The following is a 22,003-nucleotide window of genomic DNA, read 5'->3' as shown; positions in this document are numbered from 1 at the left end:
TATACAACTGCAGTTTGTCATTTTTACCATGGATTTCTAACATAATACACTTTAATTAAGTCACTAAGGTAAATGGATCAACTGATGGTAACTAGACCATGAATAACAAGTCCAGCTTGTAATTTCAAAATCTAATTTATTAGCTTTATTATTCAAGGAAAGAGCATTTAAAGTATGAATCTTTATTTTATTAGCAGAAAAACAGCATTTTATTGAGGAAAAGGCACATTAGTTTGTCATTTTAAAGCATCACCATTTTGCATGAATTAAAGTAAAATAAACAAGTGTCCTAACCCCTAAGTTCTATTTCCCTAACTGAAACTCACTTCATCTAAAAGTTAAAGTCATAAAGGCCCTATAATCCTTACGTGCGCCAAATGTCCGTCAGCACGTCTCGCCCTTCAGGATTCGGGAAACAAGCAGCCCCCTCCCGTTTTGGGGCTAAGTTTTTATACCTTTCTAACTAGCTAATCCCACTAAAAGTATTCTTTTTCTTGACCGTCCAGAGTTCGGATTGGTTGACAAACGTCAGCTCATATGGTGTCATCCTCCTTCCTGAAGCCTAAATCGAACTTTTTCTTAGAGTCCATTGTCCCTTATTCTCAAGTCACACAGCTTCCTCAGATCGAAACATTTTTGCAGTCACAGGCTGTGACTTCCTAAACTTGGCAGACTTTGCCGGTTCCTGTCCTTTGATTTAATCCTTCCATGAACACGTATAATACAATTTTCAATTGTGCTTGCAAATGTTTTCAACGTGATAAAACTTTCCATGCAGAGCTCGCTTGCTTTCTCTGGACAGGACTCGACAACACCATCTTTTTAATAACGCTAGGCCTTAGGCATTATTCATGGAGAACTAGTATTCAAAGAAACACAAGACATCAATTAATTAGAGTATTGATAACCCTTCTGTTACCCACCCCCTTTGCTAATCATTAACCCATTAATCAAACTTACCTAGCAAAAGCTGAAGCACATAGAGTTTACAAACTCATGCCACATATATGACAAAAGACTTAACGTAAGCACACAAAATAAGCACATGCCATTATTTAAACAGCCGCATTTAATACTGACAAAGACAATAGACAAAGTTAGTTCATTATTTTCACGTACTTGCAATTGCAACATAGAGCACATAAGTTAATCCCTTGTGTCGTGTATGCATTTTAATCTAGGTTGATTAGTATTTTTCACTCACAAACTCATTAGTACAATTATTTATTAAGGAAGTTTAACTTTGCGAGTTTGAACAAAATTTTGTTCTGCACCTCGCTCCATCAACTCCCTCATCTGGTGATTTCAAAATCACCAAACTACACCCAAAAATTTATCAAAATTTTTATTCCACGAACATGTTTTGATTTACACTGTATTAGTATCTCTAAAGTCTTGACTCAGCTGTTTGTCTGCAACTCTCATATTGAGTCCTACGAAATTCTTCCATCTCAATCTCTCTCTCCTGTTCCTTTCTAAGTTTATAGATCCTTTTCTTTTCCCTTAAATACTTCTTTCTCTTGTGTAACATGCAACTGATCTTCAACAAAAGTATTACAAAGACTATGACTAATAAAGGTTTCAGTATTTTGCCCAAGATTGAACTACCAATCTTTTGAAACCAGGTTTTGTTTGCTGCAAATCTTTTACTCAAACGTTCTGAAAAATCCTCATCTTCTAAGGGTACAATTTCTGAATGTATCTCTGAAATGTTTTTGATATACATCTCAATACTCTGACTCTTAGCAGGGATATAGGTGCAGCAGTGTTGGACATGTAAAATGCCACAAACTCCTCCCTCTTTTGCTAGCAGAATGTCTAGAGCAAGACGGTTCTGCATTACCATAGACCTTATGGCAATACGTTCAGTATCCACTAATTGGAAACCACTAGCAGTATCTGTTGACATTCTGTCAACAATTGTGGACAATTTTCTGATTTTGACTGCATTCAGGGTTATACCCATTAAAGGTATTACTGCTTCAAAAATGTCTCCCTAAATTTCTGAGAAACTTTCTCTTTTGTATCTATTCAGATGATTGCTGATCTCAAATGAACCCTCTGCATTTCTGTCAACATGAAAATTTTTTAGAAAGACTAAACCAACAAAGCAAGTCCCATACCAGTGGTCTGGGAGGTTGTAATAGGCTTTCTCGCCACACACAAAATAAATTCCAGGGAAAATTGGATCCTTGCCACCTTTGAATCCCCAACCCCCCAAGATTTGATATGTATCCTCGCACTGACTGGCACCTACAAAGTAATTATCAAACAACGTATTATCTCTTCTAATGCAAAGTTTACCACTAACAGGTTTATCTATGTGAATAGCAACATTTTCAAAAGATTTGCCATTTAACTTTTCGTCCTCTATCTGCCAAAACTTTGATTTAGTTTGCTTAAGCATTTCATTTCTCTTATAAATTGCTCTTCTCTCTTCAACTAAATTCAAGAAAGATTTTTCTTCAGTTCTCAACTTACAAGTTAAATTGTTTTTAAAAGCATACTCGTAGGTAAGTTCATTAGTCACAATAAAGAATTCCCTCATCTGCTTAGCTTGCTTATGCTTATTTAAGCTTTTCTCAACTTTCAAGTTTGCAAAGATTTCGTCATGATTCGAATAGTAATATTCTAAACGACCAGTTTGATAAATTAAAGTAGCTATCACACTACGGGTTATGCCATAAGTAAGAGGAAGCATATTGTATGTCACTCCCTCCGAAACAGAAGCAGGCAATTTCACACAGATATAACAGTCTTTGACTTCCATAACCATAACATACTCAGCTAGAAGCCTTGAAAAAGTGTTACTAGAAAAATCACCAGCAGATCTATCTTGGTGGATCTCTGGTTTATGAACAATAACTCTGTTAGTTTTACTTGCTGTACTATGTTTTTCTTGTTTAACTGTAGCTTTGCTTGTCATATTAATTTTGTATGTCTCCTTGTCGATTCCAAAATGGAAATTGTCGATTCCAAAATGGAAAATTACAGCTAAAACTAACCAAACCAAGATTAACAAAACCACACAGATTAAAGACATTTTACAACATCTCTTGATGATAGAACATCTCGAGTTATTATTCACAAAAGGCATCTTTAACTCTAAATCAAAGTTTTTCAAAGAATACAAAAATCAAAAATTTCTAAATATTTTTAACACCCCCCTATTTTTTTATTTTTTTTAAAAAAGAAAACCCTACCTACTAACTAACACAATTTCTTCGACTTTGTGTCACCTAACACAATTTCTCCAGCCTTATGCCAAAACAATTATACAGATACTATTTCAATCATTGCCACTCATGTCATCTAAATCTTCCTGACTGTTACTATTCACCTCCACCACAGGTGGGATGATTATGTAAGTCCACTCAGGGGACTAGTACTTCTGAGTTGGCTTTACAACTCTTTTTGCTCTACTATTAATCACTTCTATTCTCTTTCCTGTTTGAATTTTCTTATCAGTCACTTTTCTGACTAGTGACTTCGTTCACCTGTTCTTTTGATCTGTTCACAAATTTGAATTTTAGACCATCATTTTCATTAGGCCAGTTATCACCTTTTCTTGTCAGTTTCTTCTTGGGTTCAGATGTGTTACACTCTGCTCTCCAAGCTCTTTTTCTGAAATTTCTTATTTGAGATTCTTCATCACTTTCATCAGTTTCACTGTCAGAAATTTGAATTCTGGACTCAGGTATTTTATTTATTTATTTATTTTTAGATTTCTAAAGCGCGTAGCTACCCTGGGGCGTCCCAGCGCTGACATACAACCTATTATTCCAGAGGGGGAGGGGGAGAGCTAGATTTATGGAAAGAGCCAAGTTTTTAGTTGCCTGCGGAAAGTGAGTAAGTTGTGTTCTCTTCGAATGGACAGCGGAAGAGAGTTCCACAGTTTAGGGGCATTGTAGGAAAACAATCTTTCCCCTGATCATGCTCTGTTTAGTCTTGGAATGCAGGCAAGGGAGAGAGAGTCAGACCTGAGTTGTCTGTTAGGGTGGTAGGGTTTGATGAGGGATTCCAGGATTGGCGGGCCTTTGCCTTGCATTAGCTTATGTGTAATGCATAATGCCTTGAAAGTGACCCTTTTTTTTATCGGGAGCCAGTGGAGACTTCTGAGAGCCGGTTTGGCCGAGCATCTGGACTTGGTACCTGTAAGGATTCTGGCGGCTGCATTTTGGGCATATTGCAGTTTTTTTTAGGTTGCGGCCGGAGCTCCTAGGTACAGGACATTTCCGTAGTCCAATCTAGAGTTCACCAGACCCTGGATAAGCATTTTACTAGATTGGAAGGGGAGAAGATGGAGGATCTTTCGTGCTTGTTGGATGAGACCGAAGCAGATGCCATAGGTTTTCCTGGCCTGGGTCTTAAAACTAAGCTCCTGGTCTAGCCAGATCCCCAGGCACTTGACTTCTGCCTTCGGGGTAGGAGGTGAGCCCATGCATAGAGGCCAAGAGAGGGACGTTGGGGGTTTGCGTGGGTTGCCTAGCAGTAGAATCTCGGATTTCTCTCCGTTTAACTTGAGGCGAGATTCGCACATCCAGCAATGGTACTTCTTTACTCGGCAGCTCCACTCTGTGCGGAACTCTATCCTTATAGCTGGTACTTGGTCATTCGTCTTCTTCTTCTTCAATTACCTTCAACTTCCCAGTTTCAGAATTTTCATTCCTTCTTTCAGAGCTTTCACTCAGCTTATCAATACCGTCCTGATCTTGATTCTTTTTTTTGTTCAGACTCTTTTTCTGCTTCTTTTTCTAAGACAACTTCATCATCTTCAGAGTCTAGTATTACGATTTCTTCAGTATTTTCATTCAATGCCTCATTCGCATTCGAATTTTCCAGATGTCGACTTTCCTGTTGATCTTCAGGATCTGGATTTCTTTCAGGTTCCTCTTCGGAATCTGAATCAGCTGTAGTGTCACCTTCGTCAGGATTTTCAGGTGTCGGCACACGAATGGTGTGACTAGCGTGAATCCACCTTTTCAATCCTTTGCACTTTACTGCATATATTGTGACAAGAATCACCTGTCTGGCCTTTTGCCACCTGGGTACTAGGCAGTTTCTTCTTCTGTGAATTTTTGTCCTCACCCAGTCTCCTGGTAACAGATCATGAGCTTTTTCTTTGTCTTTTGCAATTATATCTGTTCCCACCTGATGGAACACAGATGTCACGACATCAGAAAGGTTCTTGCAATATTCCAAAATGATGCTATCATTTATACTCATTATCTTTCCAACTGGTATAAATGCTTGTCTCATGACTCTTCCCATGACAATGTCATGATGCCTCAGTCCTGTCTTTTTATCTGGAGTACTTCTCAAAGACATTAAAACAAGTGGAAGTGCATCTGTCCACTTTACTCCTGTAGCTAAACACATCTTTGCAATTCTATTCTTGATAGTACCATTTATTTGCTCAACCACACCTGATGCTTCTGGTCTGTAGGCACAATGCAGCTTTTGTTCTATATTTAATGCTTCACAAATCAACTGTAACAATCTATTTTCAAAATGTGTTCCACGATCACTTTCAACAGTCACTGGAAATCCGTACCTAGGTATGATTTCCCTTAAAAGCAATTTTGCAACAGTAACTGAATCATTATGACGTGTTGGGAACGCTTCCACCCATCTTGAAAATAAACAGACTATCACAAGCACATACCTCAATTTGTTATGCGGAGGCATGTCAATGAAATCCATTTGTAACCTGGTGAAAGGACCACCCTCCCGTCCTATGGTTCCCATGCTCACAACTGTTTTTCTGTTTGGGTTCATTTGTTGACAGACTAAGCATCTCTGACAAAAAGATTCTGCAATTATTCTGAATTTTGGGTTAAACCATGTCTGCCTAAATAACCTGATCATAGAATCTTTCCCTATGTGTCCTGGACCATGATACATTCTAGCCATGTCAGCAATCATACTATTTGGCATAACTGGTCTGTCGTCTTTATAAACCCAGATCTCATCTTCCTCTCGCTGTCCACAACCTGCTCTCAACCATGAGTTTTTCTCTTCATCGTCTGCCTCATCTTGTAAATCCTTAACTCCTTGCCATGTCTCAACTACAGATATTAGCAAAAGTGAATTCAAAACATGTTCATCATTTTTTTCCCGATTGATTGAATAATTGTGTGTTGTACAATGCTTAGCAATCTCATCTGCATAAGCATTCCCTTTCGTAATGTAATCATTTCCTTTTTTGTGAGCAACACATTTCACGACAGCAATTTTCTCTGGTAACTGAATGCCATCGATCAATCTTTTGATCAATTCTGCATTTCTTATTGGTGATCCCGCAGAAGTTAAATAACCTCTTTGTGACCAAAGCTGGCCGTAGTCATGAACTACGTCATACCCATACTGACTATCAGTCACTATGGTAATTCTAATTCCTTTTGCTCTTTCACAAGCACGAATCAAAGCAATCAATTCTGCTACTTGAGCTGAACGAATTCCTTCGAGACAGGAAGCTTCAACCACATTTGCAACTGTGCAAACAGAATATGCTGCTCTCAGAACACCTTCTTCCGTTCTTAAACACGATCCATCAACAAAGTAAATAAAATCTGATTCTGGCAATGGACATCTTTAATGTCCTGCCTGGGTTTAGTACAATATTCTAAAACATCCAAGCACTCATGATCTATGTCATTTTAATTTCTGATTTCTGTTACAATACCATCAGGCAACAATGTGGAAGGATTTAAATTTACACACCTTGCTATTGAGACATTATCTGATCCCAGAATGGTTTTCTCGTATTTTGTTAATCTGTTACTTGTCAGGTGCTGTGTTTTGCTTTTGGTAAGGAGAATTTCAACAGAATGAGGTACATAGACCTTTACAGGAAATCCCATTATGATTCCTTCACTCTGCTCAAGACTTACACTTGTTGCAGCTACTGCTTTTAAACAGCCTGGTAATGCTTTTGCAACTGGATCAAGAACTGCTGAGAAATAAGCAATTGGCTTTCTCAGTTTTCCATGTCTCTGAATTAAGACTGACAATGCACAACCTTCCCTCTTACTGCAGTACAACTCAAATCCCTTCTCATAGTCTGGCATACCCAGAGCTGGAGCTTCACACAGACTTCTTTTAAGCTTTTCAAAAGTTTCCAGCTCAGTCTGTGTCAGAATAATCTGGTCTTTTATGTCTGATTTTGTTAGTCTCTGAAGTGGTTTTGCAATTACTGAAAATCCACTAATCCATTGACGACAATAACCAACCATACCTAGAAACATTCTGACCTGTCTCTGTATTTTTGGAGGTTGCATTCCCTGAATCATTTTGATTCTCTTAATTGTTACGTGTCTGATTCCTTTTGCGATTCTGTGTCCAATGTATTTTACTTCTTGTTTGCAAAACTGTAATTTTGCAAGGGATACTTTATGTCCCTCATCTGCCAGATGATTTAACAGCGTAATGGTATCTGTCACACAGTTATCTCGTGTTTTTGCAGCCACAAACAAGTCATCTATGTATTGCACCAATGTTGACTTACCAGGTAAATCTAGATTCTCCAGGGATTTCTTTAACAACTGATTAAAAATAGATGGACTTTCTGAATACCCTTGAGGGATACGACACCATGCTAGGATGCGATCCGGGAACCTGAACGCAAAAATTTGCTGGCTATCTGGATGCAATGGAACAGTAAAGAACGCATTGCAGAGGTCTATGACTGTATACCATTCTGCATCATGCGGAATCTGATAAAGAATTACTGCAGGGTTTGGAACAACTGGGCAACATGGAACAACTATTTGATTAACTTTTCTCAGGTCTTGAACAATCCTAAAAGTTCCGTTTGGCTTTTTAATTCCCATAATTGGTGAATTACATGGACTACTCTCGATCTCTTTTAGAACACCTTGTTGTATGAATTTGTCAATCACAGGTATGACACCTTCAATAGTTTCTGCCTTCATTTTATACTGAGGAATTTTTTGGAAAATCTACTCCTTGTTTAACTGTAATTTTTACTGGATCAACATTTTTCATTAAGCCCATTTCACTTCCTGTCAAATCCCAAATTTTAGCATTGACTGTTTCTATTAATTCTTCAGGCAAATTATCTTTTTCAAATGCAGGAAACAATTTACTTTCCTCTGCTTCAACCATTAACATAGTTAACTTGTAAAGCCCATCTTCTTCAAGTGTTTGGAGCTCTATACCATCCGGTGAGCAATATATTTTGCAATTCATTTTACAAAGTATGTCCCTCCCTAACAGGTTTACAGGACTGCTGTTACAAACCACAAATCTATGTTTGTCTTTAAATTTCCCAATTTCAACCTTAACTGGTTCTGTTAAATCTGTTTTAATTTGTTGATTAGCTACGCCAACTACTTGGATGGTATCCCCAGAGAGAGGCAGGTTTTCTATTTCAACTGATCTAACAGTAGAACGGGTAGCACCTGTGTCCACTAGAAAAGTGATTTCTACATCATTCACTTTCCCACTTACAAATGGACCAGACTGATCTACCTCAAGAGTGGCTCTAAGCACACACTCTTCCTCCTCTCTCAGGCACCGTCATAAGTAATCTTCAGAATCACTACCCCCATTTTCATTTAACCAATATTGTTGAGAAATATTTGGCACATTCACTCTTTGCGGTTTGTTTACCTGATCACTACCACAAAATCCCGTCTCTGTATTGTATCTCTGCACATTCAAACAATTTGGAAGTGGTGGTTGTGGAATCTGACTCTGCTGATTTACTACCTGTCGCTGTAGCTGTTGCTGTAGCTGTCGCTGTAGCTGTTGCTGCGGATTTATCTCATTCTGCATCTGTGGATTCAATGATGCATTTTTAAAATTTCTCGGCGGATTTTTACATTTGCGCTTCCAGTGTCCAATTTCGCCTCAATTAAAACATGGTAATTTCTGCTTAAGCTCTTCAATATTCACATTAAATTTCAGTTTGTTATAATTTCCCTTAAATTTACCTTGATTCTTATTGACATTTTTATTATCGAGGGTTGCTATTTGCTGTTCAGCTACCTTTACCTGTGCCCACATAGCTTTCTCCTTTAGCTTTTTTTGCTTGGCATCTATCTCGTCACTGCAGTATTTAGCCTTTCTCAAAATATCATCAACTGAGAGTGATTGCCAGCCGACAATCCCGTTTCGAATCATCTCTCCACTTTCAGGTCTTAAGCCATAAACAAACCTGTAAATAAAGTGGCTCATGTCCTTTTCACTTAATTTTTCATAGCCACTGTACTGTTTAAAAACCAACAGTAACCTTTCATAAAATGAATGCACTTTTTCTTTTGGCTCTTGATTTGTTCTGTCTATTTTAACCCAATCGACTTCTTTCGGGGGAATCTTGTTTTTCAACCAATAAATTACTTTATCATACAGTTCCATAACATCTGATGATGGAGCACCTGTTACTCTATTTCTTTCAGGTTCTTCCTTGGGCCAACCCACAGAAACCTTGCATTCTGTCCAAAGATCTGATGGGACAACAATGTCGAAGAATCCATCAAGATCAATCCACAGAACTTTTGAGACTTTGATAAATCTATCTACCTGTCGATACCATTCCACAGGCTTTTCTCTCAGCCGAGGAAAATCATTTGTGAACAACAAAATGTCCTGTCTTGTCCAAGGGACATGTACATACCCACCACCTGCTATTTCTCTCATCGGGAACTGATTTGCCATTTCACCTCTTTCTCTCCTTTCTTCCTCTCTTTTCTTTGTCCAGTTAACTCTCCATTTACTTAAGTCCCCTAATCTCTTAAGGTATACAATTAAATCCTTAATATGCACTATTCTTCTATTAGAATTCATATTTTCAATATCCTTTTCGGTAAAATCTATTCTGTAATGCTTTCCCAAATTCTTCTGCCTGCTCAAATCAATTTCCAATTCAACAGCCAATTCTTCTAACTGATCATACTTATTTTTAGTTTTCCATTGTATACTTTTACAAATAAACAATAATTCTTCCTCCTGATAATGCTTTAAATTGTCAGGTCCAATTGTGCCAATAATTTATTCCTCTAAATCTGCTTTTAGTTTAGCAACATCTAGTAATTTATTTTCTGGAGTCTTTGGGGTATGCGTTAAATCTATTTTATTTATACTTCTTTCTGGAGTTTCAGTATCTGATTCTGCTCCAAATGGAGTTTTACATGATGAACCTTCATTAAAAGTTACGTCGGGCATTGTTTTTTCTCGGTGTATCTCTGATAATTCTGAATACAATTTTTCAGCTACTTTTTGAATTTCAGCATTTAGTGGAATAGTTAAAGCTGAGTGTCTAATTTCTCTTTGATCAAATACTGGTTGAACAGGACCAATTGTTACTGGTACCGTTACTGCTTCCATACCTTTAGTTAACTGCTGTATTAATTCTTCCTTTGCTCGAAGATATTCTGAAGTATTTGGCATTTCCTCACATCCTTCTGTTCTCCTTACATTTCTTGGGATTTCATTTCTGTGAACTGGGGTTTCATCCTAAATTCTGTTTTCACCAGAAATACTGGAGTTAGTCCTAGTTTCTACTCTTTCAGGTGTTTTTGCATTATTTGTATATAATCTAGGTGATGCTTCATTAATAATTTCTCTAGGAGGTGCAGTTGGGGAAATTCTTGTTCTTGGAGGAATTATCGGGGAAGACCATGTACATGCTGGTTGATAAGGAGGAGGTTTTTTCAGTTTTGTATTATAAATCTCTTCTAAAACTGGATCTTCTAAATCACTTTCTTCAACAATATTATTTCTCTTTTGGGTATTCTTTTGACCTGGTATTTCAGTAACCATCTCTCTCACTGGGTACATGCCATTACACATATCTGCCTGTCTCCAATGACGCATTCTATCTTCATGAGTTTCCCTCTTAATATCTAATTTTGGACCTCTGGTTATACCACTGTTTTCTCGTGCAAGTTCAAACATCTCATCCTCCCATTCAACTAAAGCTTCAAATTGAGTAGGTCTAGGCTTTGGCACAAGAGCCATCATTTTTTCTCCCAAGTTTTTCAAAACCTTCATATTAAATGATCCATCTTCCGGCCATGCTAAAACACCATCATCTTTGGTATAATCCATCCAATTATCAAACCAATGACAAGTATGATAACCATATTCACCTTCCATATAGGCTGCAGGTGTTTTGTACTTATGAAGTAACTTTCCAACTCGCGTTTCTAATTTCCTGTCAGGTTTAATTAAATTTTTCAATTTCTGAAACCATGTACGGTAAGCTTCTTCTCTTTTTTGTAGTAATAACTCATGTTTTTAATCAAATCCGCTTAATTCTAAACGATCGTAAATGTTTTCTTATGGTTCCGCTAAGCTAGCCAATCCGTGCGCGAAACTCACCTACAAGCCAATCAGGTTAAGCTACGTCACCACCTTGCTCAACCAATAGAATTGCTGTTTTCGGAATGAGCCAATCAACTATCAGCTCGACTGAATCACGTGAACCAATCAGTACGCTAGCTGTGACGTATGTTAGCCAATCACAGCGCGGACCCTGTGACGTACACTGCCGCTGCAGCTTCTCGTCTCTCGCTCCTAGAGCTCACCCATCCTTCACAAAATATTTTCACAGCGCCATTTTAAACGAAACTTTTCGATGAAATTCAATTTATAACTACAGAAAAACAAACCATTCGTCTGTTTCACTAAAATAAAGCGATAGTTTTTACAATCATACAAGTATTCTTTTGCGTGGAATAGACGACGCTATTCTCACAGAATATTCATTCGTTGATAAAGTAAGACTACTCTACCCTTCTAACAGGTAAAAACGAACTCGCTTCTCTCTGAATGCACATAAAGTGACAATTCAAAGTTTAACTTGAACGTAATTACAAAATCTTTTACGCACCTTCAAACAGAAGAAAACCTAACCATGCATACATGAATCTTGGTAGGACTTTAACCAACCATTGAAAACCTACACTTGTCAGTAAGATAGACAACGCTTTCTTACCCTTCACTCAAGCTTGGATAAATTCTACTACTCTTTTCACAGTGAGTTTTAAAACAGGCTCCTAGTCCCTACACTCGAAAGCTACAATTTCATAGATAATCCTCACTATTCATTTAACCTAGCACACCTAAAATCCCTAAACTTGTGTTGTACGTCCACAACACTAGTGATATATAACAATACCACTATTTTGAAACAGAACAAATGCACTGTGCAACTTCACCTGTTACACCACTCTTGTACCGGTACAAAACCAGGAATTTTCACACTGCTGGAAAAAACCTTTCGACTACATATAACAACTAAACAAACTCAACATATGTTAAACATCGATCCTATGTAATTACCATGTAGCATGTCCGTTACCATAGTAACCATCCTCTGCTACCAAGGAATTGATGCAGCGCCCCTATAGAAAATCTGTCTCATCAACACTACCCAACACCATGATACTCACCATTAATCATAAATCTCTCACAAGGCCCTTAAACTACCGAGACCTCTGGGCAGCTGACTCATGTGACCTAATTAATCAGAACTATTCAAAATCTATTTACACATTTATATACAACTGCAGTTTGTCATTTTTACCATGGATTTCTAACATAACACACTTTAATTAAGTCACTAAGGTAAATGGATCAACTGATGGTAACTAGACCATGAATAACAAGACCAGCTTGTAATTTCAAAATCTAATTTATTAGCTTTATTGTTCAAGGAAAGAGCATTTTAAGTATGAATCTTTATTTTATTAGCAGAAAAACAGCATTTTATTGCGGAAAAGGCACATTAGTTTGTCATTTTAAAGCATCACCATTTAGCATGAATTAAAGTAAAATAAACAAGTTTCCTAACCCCTAAGTTCTATTTCCCTAACTGAAACTCACTTCATCTAAAAGTTAAAGCCATAAAGGCCCTATAATCCTTACGTGCGCCAAATGTCCGTCAGCACGTCTCGCCCTTCAGGATTCGGGAAACAAGCAGCCCCCTCCCGTTTTGGGGCTAAGTTTTTATACCTTTCTAACTAGCTAATCTCACTAAAAGTATTCTTTTTCTTGACCGTCCTGAGTTCGGATTGGTTGACAAACGTCAGCTCATATGGTGTCATCCTCTTTCCTGAAGCCTAAATCAAACTTTTTCTTAGAGTCCATTGTCCCTTATTCTCAAGTCACACAGCTTCCTCAGATCGAAACATTTTTGCAGGCACAGGCTGTGACTTCCTTAACTTGGCAGACTTTGCCGGTTCCTGTCCTTGGATTTAATCCTTCCATGAACACGTATAATACAATTTTCAATTGTGCTTGCAAATGTTTTCAACGTGATAAAACTTTCCATGCAGAGCTCTCTTGCTTTCTCTGGACAGGACTCGACAACACCATCTTTTTAATAACGCTAGGCCTCAGGCCTTAGGCCTTATTCATGGAGAACTAGTATTCAAAGAAACACAAGACATCAATTAATTAGAGTATTGATAACCCTTCAGTTACCCACCCCCTTTGCTAATCATTAACCCATTAATCAAAGTTACCTAGCAAAAGCTGAAGCACATAGAGTTTACAAACTCATGCCACATATAAGACAAAAGACTTAACGTAAGCACACAAAATAAGCACATGCAATTATTTAAACAGCCGCATTTAATACTGACAATGACAATAGACAAAGTTAGTTCATTATTTTCACGTACTTGCAATTGCAACATAGAGCACATAAGTTAATCCCTTGTGTCGTGTATGCATTTTAATCTAGGTTGATTAGTATTTTTCACTCACAAACTCATTAGTACAATAATTTTTATGGAAGTTTAACTTTGCGAGTTTGAACAAAATTTTGTTCTGCACCTCGCTCCATCAGAAGTTAAAAGGCTTTTGCAGGAGGCTAAAGGTAATTGCTTATGACAAACACACTGTGTGACACCTAACTTCCTCACACTCGGACTTTACGGGCAATTTTACATTGGAGTTTGCTTAGTCACAATAAGGGGCTAAGCAAGGCAAGCACACAAGAGCATCTCCTCCCTGGTGGTGTAGTGGCTAGGATTCGGCGCTTTCACCGCCACGGCCCGGGTTCGATTCCCGGTCAGGGAAGATTCCTCTAAAGCATAGATCTGAGTGTTTTGTCCCACTAGCTTTTTTTAAATGAAGGTCCTTAATAAGGCACCCCTACCTATAGACGAAAGAGGAGGAAAGGGACGGGGTCCCCCGTGCCCCAGGTTGTTTTGCTTCCATTGCCCTCAGCCACCTTCATGCGCACGCACTCCCCCACCCGGTCAGGTGCTCTATGTGTGCATAAAGTGCAGTACCTGCTCACCAGAAAGGTAAATTGCTGGAAAACCCTGCTGTGATGCATACATCTACTTTGGAGCACTCTTCTCCCTTGCACTCTTGAATCGCTTAAGCGCAATGTATTCTTTCAGCAAGCTGAATAACGAGACAGGGTTGAGAAGGTGTTCCAGCTGTATATGCGCCATCAGCAGCCACTAGGTGTCCCGCTTGTGTTTTCCCGGGGATCCCGATTGTACAGGAATTCATCAGTTCAGTAGCAAGGGGGAGAGGATGGCCTGTGCTTGGAAGTGACAGACAGTTGGGTGGCATCATGAGCATTTTTTCAAGTTCTGATTCATATTTGCTGTAGAAAAAAATATGCTTTCAGCCCCCATGAGCTTTGTCATTCGGAAAGCAGTGTATGAACTTTTGCTGCATGGCTCTAGGCTCCGTGGTGGTCTAGTGGTTAGGATTCGGCGCTCTCACCGCAGCGGCCCGGGTTCTATTCCCGGTCAGGGAAAAGTCCTTCTTCTGCCCTTGAAAACTTTTCCTTCCCGTAGGTCGCGGGCTTCTCAAAATGAAGTTGCTTTCTGACTCACAGTTTGCCTAGCATCACGCAGTATAGCTCCAAATATGATTTCCGCATGGCCTCTTTAGAGGTGCTTTCCACGGTGCGAGGGAAATCACTTGTGCAAGGCTCTCGAGCAGGTGAAACCCTGTATTCCAAAGTGCACTTCCTTTTGTAGGCGTCTGACCACACGGCGTGCGGCAAGAAGTCCCCTTTGACTGGGCCGCAGACTTTGTTTCCAAACGGCATCCTGGACCCCTTGCAACCCACCTTTTTGCTAAAATGGAAGTCTGGATCTGGGTAAGAAAAAACTGAGCTGCACATACGGAAAGCAGCAGAGGCCAGCCACAGGGAGGGTGTGGCCAGGGCTGTCTGATTTGCATAGCGACCTGTGGCATCTTGGGAATGTATAGGCTTTGAAGCTTAACGGGTGCTGCAGGGGTCTGCCTGGCCGGAGAGATGCCTGTCTGGTACACCCCTTAGGACAGACGGTGCCTTCCGTTCGAACATGGAGGGTGAGGGACATGGGTCACCCTCATGTACAGGGGTGTGGGCATGGGCAGGATGGGTTGTGGGGGATCCGTCAGGGCATTGCCCATTTGGAAGCCCGTTCGGAAGGCAAGAGGAGGCGGGGGCAGGGAACTCTCCTCAATTTTTCCCCAGAGGTTTGGGGACAAGTCTTTGCACGCTTGAGCCAGCCGGGCCTGCATCAGCAGATCCTGCTCCTCTGGCAAGGAAGAGCTTGTAGGTAAAAAAAAAAGGGGAGACATCTGCAAGAGCCGGGTTAAAAAATTTCCGGGGCAGACTCATGTTCCCCAAGAAGCAAGTACTTCCTCCTGGTCCCTTCAGTGGGAAAAGACATAGGAGGTGTATTTCTCTAAGCAGGGGATCTGCGTAGATAGCACTGCATTGCTTTGGGAAGCATCCATGCTGGTAGCAGAGTAGCAGCGTAGCAGTAGACCCCACAGCTGAGACTTGAATGGAGACTGTTGGGGAGGGGCAGTGGAAGGTGTAGTAGGGCAGAGGAAAAAGCTTTTCAAAAGCATCGGTACTTTCTTACAAACCAGCTGAAAACCCATACCAGGAATTGGGCTCGAACCCATGCGGACAAACGTCCATTGGATCTTAAGTCCAACGCCTTAACCACTCGGCCACCCTGGTGAGACCCAAGGCCCAGCTTTACTCTACTCCCTTTTTATGCTGGCTGCTGCAGCACCGGCTGTCCAGCAAGAGGTGTTTGCGGAGTTAAAATGCTTTTGCAGGAGGCTAAAGGTAATTGCTTATGACAAACACACTGTGTGACACCTAACTTCCTCACACTCGGACTTTACGGGCAATTTTTACTTTGGAGTTTGCTTAGTCACAATAAGGGGCTGAGCAAGGCAAGCACACAAGAGCATCTCCTCCCTGGTGGTCTAGTGGCTAGGATTTGGCGCTTTCACCGCCGCGGCCCGGGTTCGATTCCCGGTCAGGGAAGATTCCTCTAAAGCATAGATCTGAGTGTTTTGTCCCAGTAGGTTTTTTTAAATGAAGGTCCTTAAAAAGGCACCCCTACCTATAGACGAAAGAGGAGGAAAGGGACTGGGTCCCCCGTGCCCCAGGTTGTTTTGCTTCCATTGCCCTCAGCCACCTTCATGCGCACGCACTCCCCCACCCGGTCAGGTGCTCTATGTGTGCATAAAGTGCAGTACCAGCTCACCAGAAAGGTAAATTGCTGGAAAACCCTGCTGTGATGCATACATCTACTTTGGAGCACTCTTCTCCCTTGCACTCTTGAATCGCTTAAGCGCAATGTATTCTTCCAGCAAGCTGAATAACGAGACAGGGTTGAGAAGGTGTTCCAGCTGTCTATGCGCGATCAGCAGCCACTAGGGGTCCCTCTTGTGTTTTCCCGGGGATCCCGATTGTACAGGAATTCATCGGTTCAGTAGCAAGGGGGAGAGGATGGCCTGTGCTTGGAAGTGACAGACAGTTGGGTGGCATCATGAGGATTTTTTCAAGTTCTGATTCATATTTGCTGTAGAAAAAATATGCTTTCAGCCCCCATGAGCTTTGTCATTCGGAAAGCAGTGTATGAACGTTTGCTGCATGGCTCTGGGCTCCCTGGTGGTCTAGTGGTTAGGATTCGGCGCTCTCACCGCTGCGGCCCGGGTTCGATTCCCGCTCTGGGAAAAGTCCTTCTTCTGCCCTTGAAAACTTTTCCTTCCCGTAGGTCGCGGGCTTCTCAAAATGAAGTTGCTTTCTGACTCACAGTTTGCCTAGCATCACGCAGTATAGCTCCAAATATGATTTCCGCAAGGTCCCTTTAGAGGTGCTTTCCACTGCGCGAGGAAAGTCACTTGTGCAAGGCTCTTTAGCAAGTGAGACCCTGTATTCCAAAGTGCACTTCCTTTTGTAGGCTTCTGACCACACGGCGTGCGGCAGGAAGTCCCCTTTGACAGGGCCGCAGGCTTTGTTTCCAAACGGCATCCTGGACCCATTGCAACCCACCTTTTTGCTAAAATGGAAGTCTGGATCTGGGTAAGAAAAAACTGAGCTGCAAATACGGAAAGCAGCAGAGGCCAGCCACAGGGAGGGTGTGGCCAGGGCTCTCTGATTTGCATAGCGACCTGTGGCATTTCGGGAATGTATAGGCTTTGAAGCTTAAAGGGTGCTGCCGGGGTCTGCCTGGCCAGAGAAATGCCTGTCTGGTACACCCCTCAGGACAGACGGTGCCTTCCGTTTGAACATGGAGGGTGAGGGACATGGGTCACCCTCATATACAAGGGTTTGGGCATGGGCAGGATGGGTTGTGGGGACCCGTCAGGGCATTGCCCGTTTGGAAGCCCGTTCGGAAGGCGAGAGGAGGCGGGGACAGGGAACTCTCCTCAATTTTTCCCCAGAGGTTTGGGGACAAGCCTTTGCACGCTTGAGCCAGCCGGGCCTGCATCAGCAGATCCTGCTCCTCTGGCAAGGAAGAGCTTGTAGGTAAAAACAAAAAAGGGGAGAAATCTGCAAGAGCCGGGTTAAAAATTTTCCGGGGCAGACTCATGTTCCCCAAGAAGCAAGTACTTCCTCCTGGTCCCTTCAGTGGGAAAAGACATAGGAGGTGTATTTCTCTAAGCAGGGGTTCTGCGTAGATGGCACTGCATTGCTTTGGGAAGCATCCATGCTGGTAGCAGAGTAGCAGCAGACCCCACAGCTGAGACTTGAATGGAGACTGTTGGGGAGGGGCAGTGGAAGGTGTAGTAGGGCGGAGGAAAAAGCTTTTCAAAAGCATCTGTACTTTTTTACAAACCAGCTGAAAACCCATACCAGGAATGGGGCTCGAACCCATGCGGACAAACGTCCATTGGATCTTAAGTCCAACGGCTTAACCACTCGGCCACCCTGGTGAGACCCAAGGCCCAGCTTTACTCTACTCCCTTTTTATGCTGGCTGCTGCAGCACCGGCTGTCCAACAAGAGGTGTTTGCGGAGTCAAAATGCTTTTGCAGGAGGCTAAAGGTAATTGCTTATGACAAACACACTGTGTGACACCTAACTTCCTCACACTCGGACTTTACGGGCAATTTTTACATTGGAGTTTGCTTAGTCACAATAAGGGGCTGAGCAAGGCAAGCACACAAGAGCATCTCCTCCCTGGTGGTCTAGTGGCTAGGATTCGGCGCTTTCACCGCCGCGGCCCGGGTCCGATTCCCGGTCAGGGAAGATTCCTCTAAAGCATAGATCCGAGTGTTTTGTCCCAGTAGCTTTTTTTAATTGAAGGTCCCTAAAAAGGCACCCCTACCTATAGACGAAAGAGGAGGAAAGGGACTGGGTCCCCCGTGCCCCAGGTTGTTTTGCTTCCATTGCCCTCAGCCACCTTCATGCGAACGCACTCCCCCACCCGGTCAGGTGCTCTATGTGTGCATAAAGTGAAGTACCAGCTCACCAGAAAGGTAAATTGCTGGAAAACCCTGCTGTGATGCATACATCTACTTTCGAGCACTCTTCTCCCTTGCACTCTTGAATCGCTTAAGCGCAATGTATTCTTCCAGCAAGCTGAATAACGAGACAGGGTTGAGAAGGTGTTCCAGCTGTCTATGCGCCATCAGCAGCCACTAGGGGTCCCTCTTATGTTTTCCCGGGGATCCCGATTGTACAGGAATTCATCGGTTCAGTAGCAAGGGGTAGAGGATGGCCTGTGCTTGGAAGTGACAGACAGTTGGGTGGCATCATGAGGATTTTTTCAAGTTCTGATTCATACTTGCTGTAGAAAAAAATATGCTTTCAGCCCCCATGAGCTTTGTCTTTCGGAAAGCAGTGTATGAACTTTTGCTGCATGGCTCTGGGCTCCCTGGTGGTCTAGTGGTTAGGATTCGGCGCTCTCACCGCCGCGGCCCGGGTTCGATTCCCGGTCAGGGAAAAGTCCTTCTTCTGCCCTTGAAAACTTTTCCTTCCCGTAGGTCGCGGGCTTCTCCAAATGAAGTTGCTTTCTGACTCACAGTTTGCCTAGCATCACGCAGTATAGTTACAAATATGATTTCCTCAAGGTCCCTTTAGAGGTGCTTTCCACGGCGCGAGGAAAGTCACTTGTGCAAGGCTCTTGAGCAAGTGAGACCCTGTATTCCAAAGTGCACTTCCTTTTGTAGGCTTCTGACCACGTGCGGCAGGAAGTCCCCTTTGACAGGGCCGCAGGCTTTGTTTCCAAACGGCATCCTGGACCCATTGCAACCCACTTTTTTGCTAAAATGGAAGTCTGGATCTGGGTAAGAAAAAACTGAGCTGCACATACGGAAAGCAGCAGAGGCCAGCCACAGGGAGGGTGTGGCCAGGGCTGTCTGAAATGCATAGCGACCTGTGGCATCTTGGGAATGTATAGGCTTTGAAGCTTAACGGGTGCTGCAGGGGTCTGCCTGGCCGGAGAGATGCCTGTCTGGTACACCCCTCGGGACAGACGGTGCCTTCCGTTCAAACATGGAGGGTGAGGGACATGGGTCACCCTCATATACAGGGGTGTGGGCATGGGCAGGATGGGTTGTGGAGGACCCGTCAGGGCATTGCCCGTTTGGAAGCCCGTTCAGGAGGCGAGAGGAGGCGGGGGCAGGGAACTCTCCTCAATTATTTCCCAGAGGTTTGGGGACAAGCCTTTGCACGCTTGAGCCAGCCGGGCCTGCATCAGCAGATCCTGCTCCTCTGGCAAGGAAGAGCTTGTAGGTAAAAAAAAAAAGGGGAGAAATCTGCAAGAGAGGTTAAAAAATTTCCGGGGCAGACTCATGTTCCCCAAGAAGCAAGTACTTCCTCCTGGTCCCTTCAGTGGGAAAAGACATAGGAGGTGTATTTCTCTAAGCAGGGGATCTGCGTAGATGGCACTGCATTGCTTTGGGAAGCATCCATGCTGGTAGCAGAGTAGCAGCATACCCCACAGCTGAGACTTGAATGGAGACTGTTGGGGAGGGGCAGTGGAAGGTGTAGAAGGGCAGAGGAAAAAGCTTTTCAAAAGCATCTGTACTTTCTTACAAACCAGCTGAAAACCCATACCAGGAATGGGGCTCGAACCCATGCGGACAAACGTCCATTGGATCTTAAGTCCAACGCCTTAACCACTCGGCCACCCTGGTGAGACCCAAGGCCCAGCTTTACTCTACTCCCTTTTTATGCTGGCTGCTGCAGCACCGGCTGTCCAGCAAGAGGTGTTTGCGGAGTTAAAATGCTTTTGCAGGAGGCTAAAGGTAATTGCTTATGACAAACACACTGTGTGACACCTAACTTCCTCACACTCGGACTTTACGGGCAATTTTTACATTGGAGTTTGCTTAGTCACAATAAGGGGCTGAGCAAGGCAAGCACACAAGAGCATCTCCTCCCTGGTGGTCTAGTGGCTAGGATTCGGCGCCTTCACCGCTGCGGCCCGGGTTCGATTCCCGGTCAGGGAAGATTCCTCTAAAGCATAGATCTGAGTGTTTTGTCCCAGTAACTTTTTTTAATTGAAGGTCCCTAAAAAGGCACCCATACCTATAGACGAAAGAGGAGGAAAGGGACTGGGTCCCCCATGCCCCAGGTTGTTTTGCTTCCATTGCCCTCAGCCACCTTCATACGCACGCACTCCCCCACCCGGTCAGGTGCTCTATGTGTGCATAAAGTGCAGTACCAGCTCACCAGAAAGGTAAATTCCTGGAAAACCCTGCTGTGATGCATACATCTACTTTCGAGCACTCTTCTCCCTTGCACTCTTGAATCGCTTAAGCGCAATGTATTCTTCCAGCAAGCTGAATAACGAGACAGGGTTGAGAAGGTGTTCCAGCTGTCTATGCGCCATCAGCAGCCACTAGGGGTCCCTCTTGTGTTTTCCCGGGGATCCCGATTGTACAGGAATTCATTGGTTCAGTAGCAAGGGGGAGAGGATTGCCTGTGCTTGGAAGTGACAGACAGTTGGGTGGCCTCATGAGGATTTTTTCAAGTTCTGATTCATTTTTGCTGTAGAAAAAAATATGCTTTCAGCCCCCATGAGCTTTGTCATTCGGAAAGCAGTGTATGAACTTTTGCTGCATGGCTCTGGGCTCCCTGGTGGTCTAGTGGTTAGGATTCGGCGCTCTCACCGCCGCGGCCCGGGTTCGATTCCCGGTCTGGGAAAAGTCCTTCTTCTGCCCTTGAAAACTTTTCCTTCCCGTAGGTCGCGGGCTTCTCAAAATGAAGTTGCTTTCTGACTCACAGTTTGCCTAGCATCACGCAGTATAGCTCCAAATATGATTTCCGCAAGGTCCCTTTAGAGGTGCTTTCCACTGCGCGAGGAAAGTCACTTGTGCAAGGCTCTTGAGCAAGTGAGACCCTGTATTCCAAAGTGCACTTCCTTTTGTAGGCTTCTGACCACGTGTGGCAGGAAGTCCCCTTTGACAGGGCCGCAGGCTTTGTTTCCAAACGGCATCCTGGACCCATAGCAACCCACTTTTTTGCTAAAATGGAAGTCTGGATCTGGGTAAGAAAAAACTGAGCTGCACATACGGAAAGCAGCAGAGGCCAGCCACAGGGAGGGTGTGGCCAGGGCTGTCTGAAATGCATAGCGACCTGTGGCATCTTGGGAATGTATAGGCTTTGAAGCTTAACGGGTGCTGCAGGGGTCTGCCTGGCCGGAGAGATGCCTGTCTGGTCCACCCCTCAGGACAGACGGTGCCTTCCGTTCGAACATGGAGGGTGAGGGACATGGGTCACCCTTATATACAGGGGTGTGGGCATGGGCAGGATGGGT

At 42.9% G+C, this 22,003-nt stretch overlaps 9 non-coding genes across 9 annotated transcripts; 6 read left to right on the top strand and 3 right to left on the bottom strand.

Annotated features, from left to right (window-relative positions):
• Positions 1-15,875: 15,875 nt before the first annotated feature.
• Positions 15,876-15,958, bottom strand: TRNAL-UAA (transfer RNA leucine (anticodon UAA)). Its single transcript has one exon. It is a non-coding gene; the product is annotated as a tRNA-Leu (tRNA).
• Positions 15,959-16,201: 243 nt separating this feature from the next.
• TRNAE-UUC (transfer RNA glutamic acid (anticodon UUC)) lies at positions 16,202-16,273 on the top strand. Its single transcript has one exon. It is a non-coding gene; the product is annotated as a tRNA-Glu (tRNA).
• Positions 16,274-16,897: 624 nt separating this feature from the next.
• On the top strand, positions 16,898-16,969 carry TRNAE-CUC (transfer RNA glutamic acid (anticodon CUC)). Its single transcript has one exon. It is a non-coding gene; the product is annotated as a tRNA-Glu (tRNA).
• Positions 16,970-18,088: 1,119 nt separating this feature from the next.
• TRNAL-UAA (transfer RNA leucine (anticodon UAA)) lies at positions 18,089-18,171 on the bottom strand. The gene has a single exon. It is a non-coding gene; the product is annotated as a tRNA-Leu (tRNA).
• A 243-nt stretch (positions 18,172-18,414) lies between these two features.
• Positions 18,415-18,486, top strand: TRNAE-UUC (transfer RNA glutamic acid (anticodon UUC)). Its single transcript has one exon. It is a non-coding gene; the product is annotated as a tRNA-Glu (tRNA).
• Positions 18,487-19,111: 625 nt separating this feature from the next.
• Positions 19,112-19,183, top strand: TRNAE-CUC (transfer RNA glutamic acid (anticodon CUC)). Its single transcript has one exon. It is a non-coding gene; the product is annotated as a tRNA-Glu (tRNA).
• A 1,112-nt stretch (positions 19,184-20,295) lies between these two features.
• Positions 20,296-20,378, bottom strand: TRNAL-UAA (transfer RNA leucine (anticodon UAA)). The gene has a single exon. It is a non-coding gene; the product is annotated as a tRNA-Leu (tRNA).
• A 243-nt stretch (positions 20,379-20,621) lies between these two features.
• On the top strand, positions 20,622-20,693 carry TRNAE-UUC (transfer RNA glutamic acid (anticodon UUC)). Its single transcript has one exon. It is a non-coding gene; the product is annotated as a tRNA-Glu (tRNA).
• A 625-nt stretch (positions 20,694-21,318) lies between these two features.
• TRNAE-CUC (transfer RNA glutamic acid (anticodon CUC)) lies at positions 21,319-21,390 on the top strand. Its single transcript has one exon. It is a non-coding gene; the product is annotated as a tRNA-Glu (tRNA).
• The last annotated feature ends 613 nt before the right edge of the window (positions 21,391-22,003 follow it).

The sequence above is a fragment of the Lissotriton helveticus genome, chromosome 4_1 (genome assembly GCF_964261635.1).
Source record: "Lissotriton helveticus chromosome 4_1, aLisHel1.1, whole genome shotgun sequence".
Classification (NCBI taxonomy): domain Eukaryota; kingdom Metazoa; phylum Chordata; class Amphibia; order Caudata; family Salamandridae; genus Lissotriton; species Lissotriton helveticus.
Note: the sequence above shows the minus strand (reverse complement) of the source record. Positions and strands in the feature narration are given on the sequence as shown.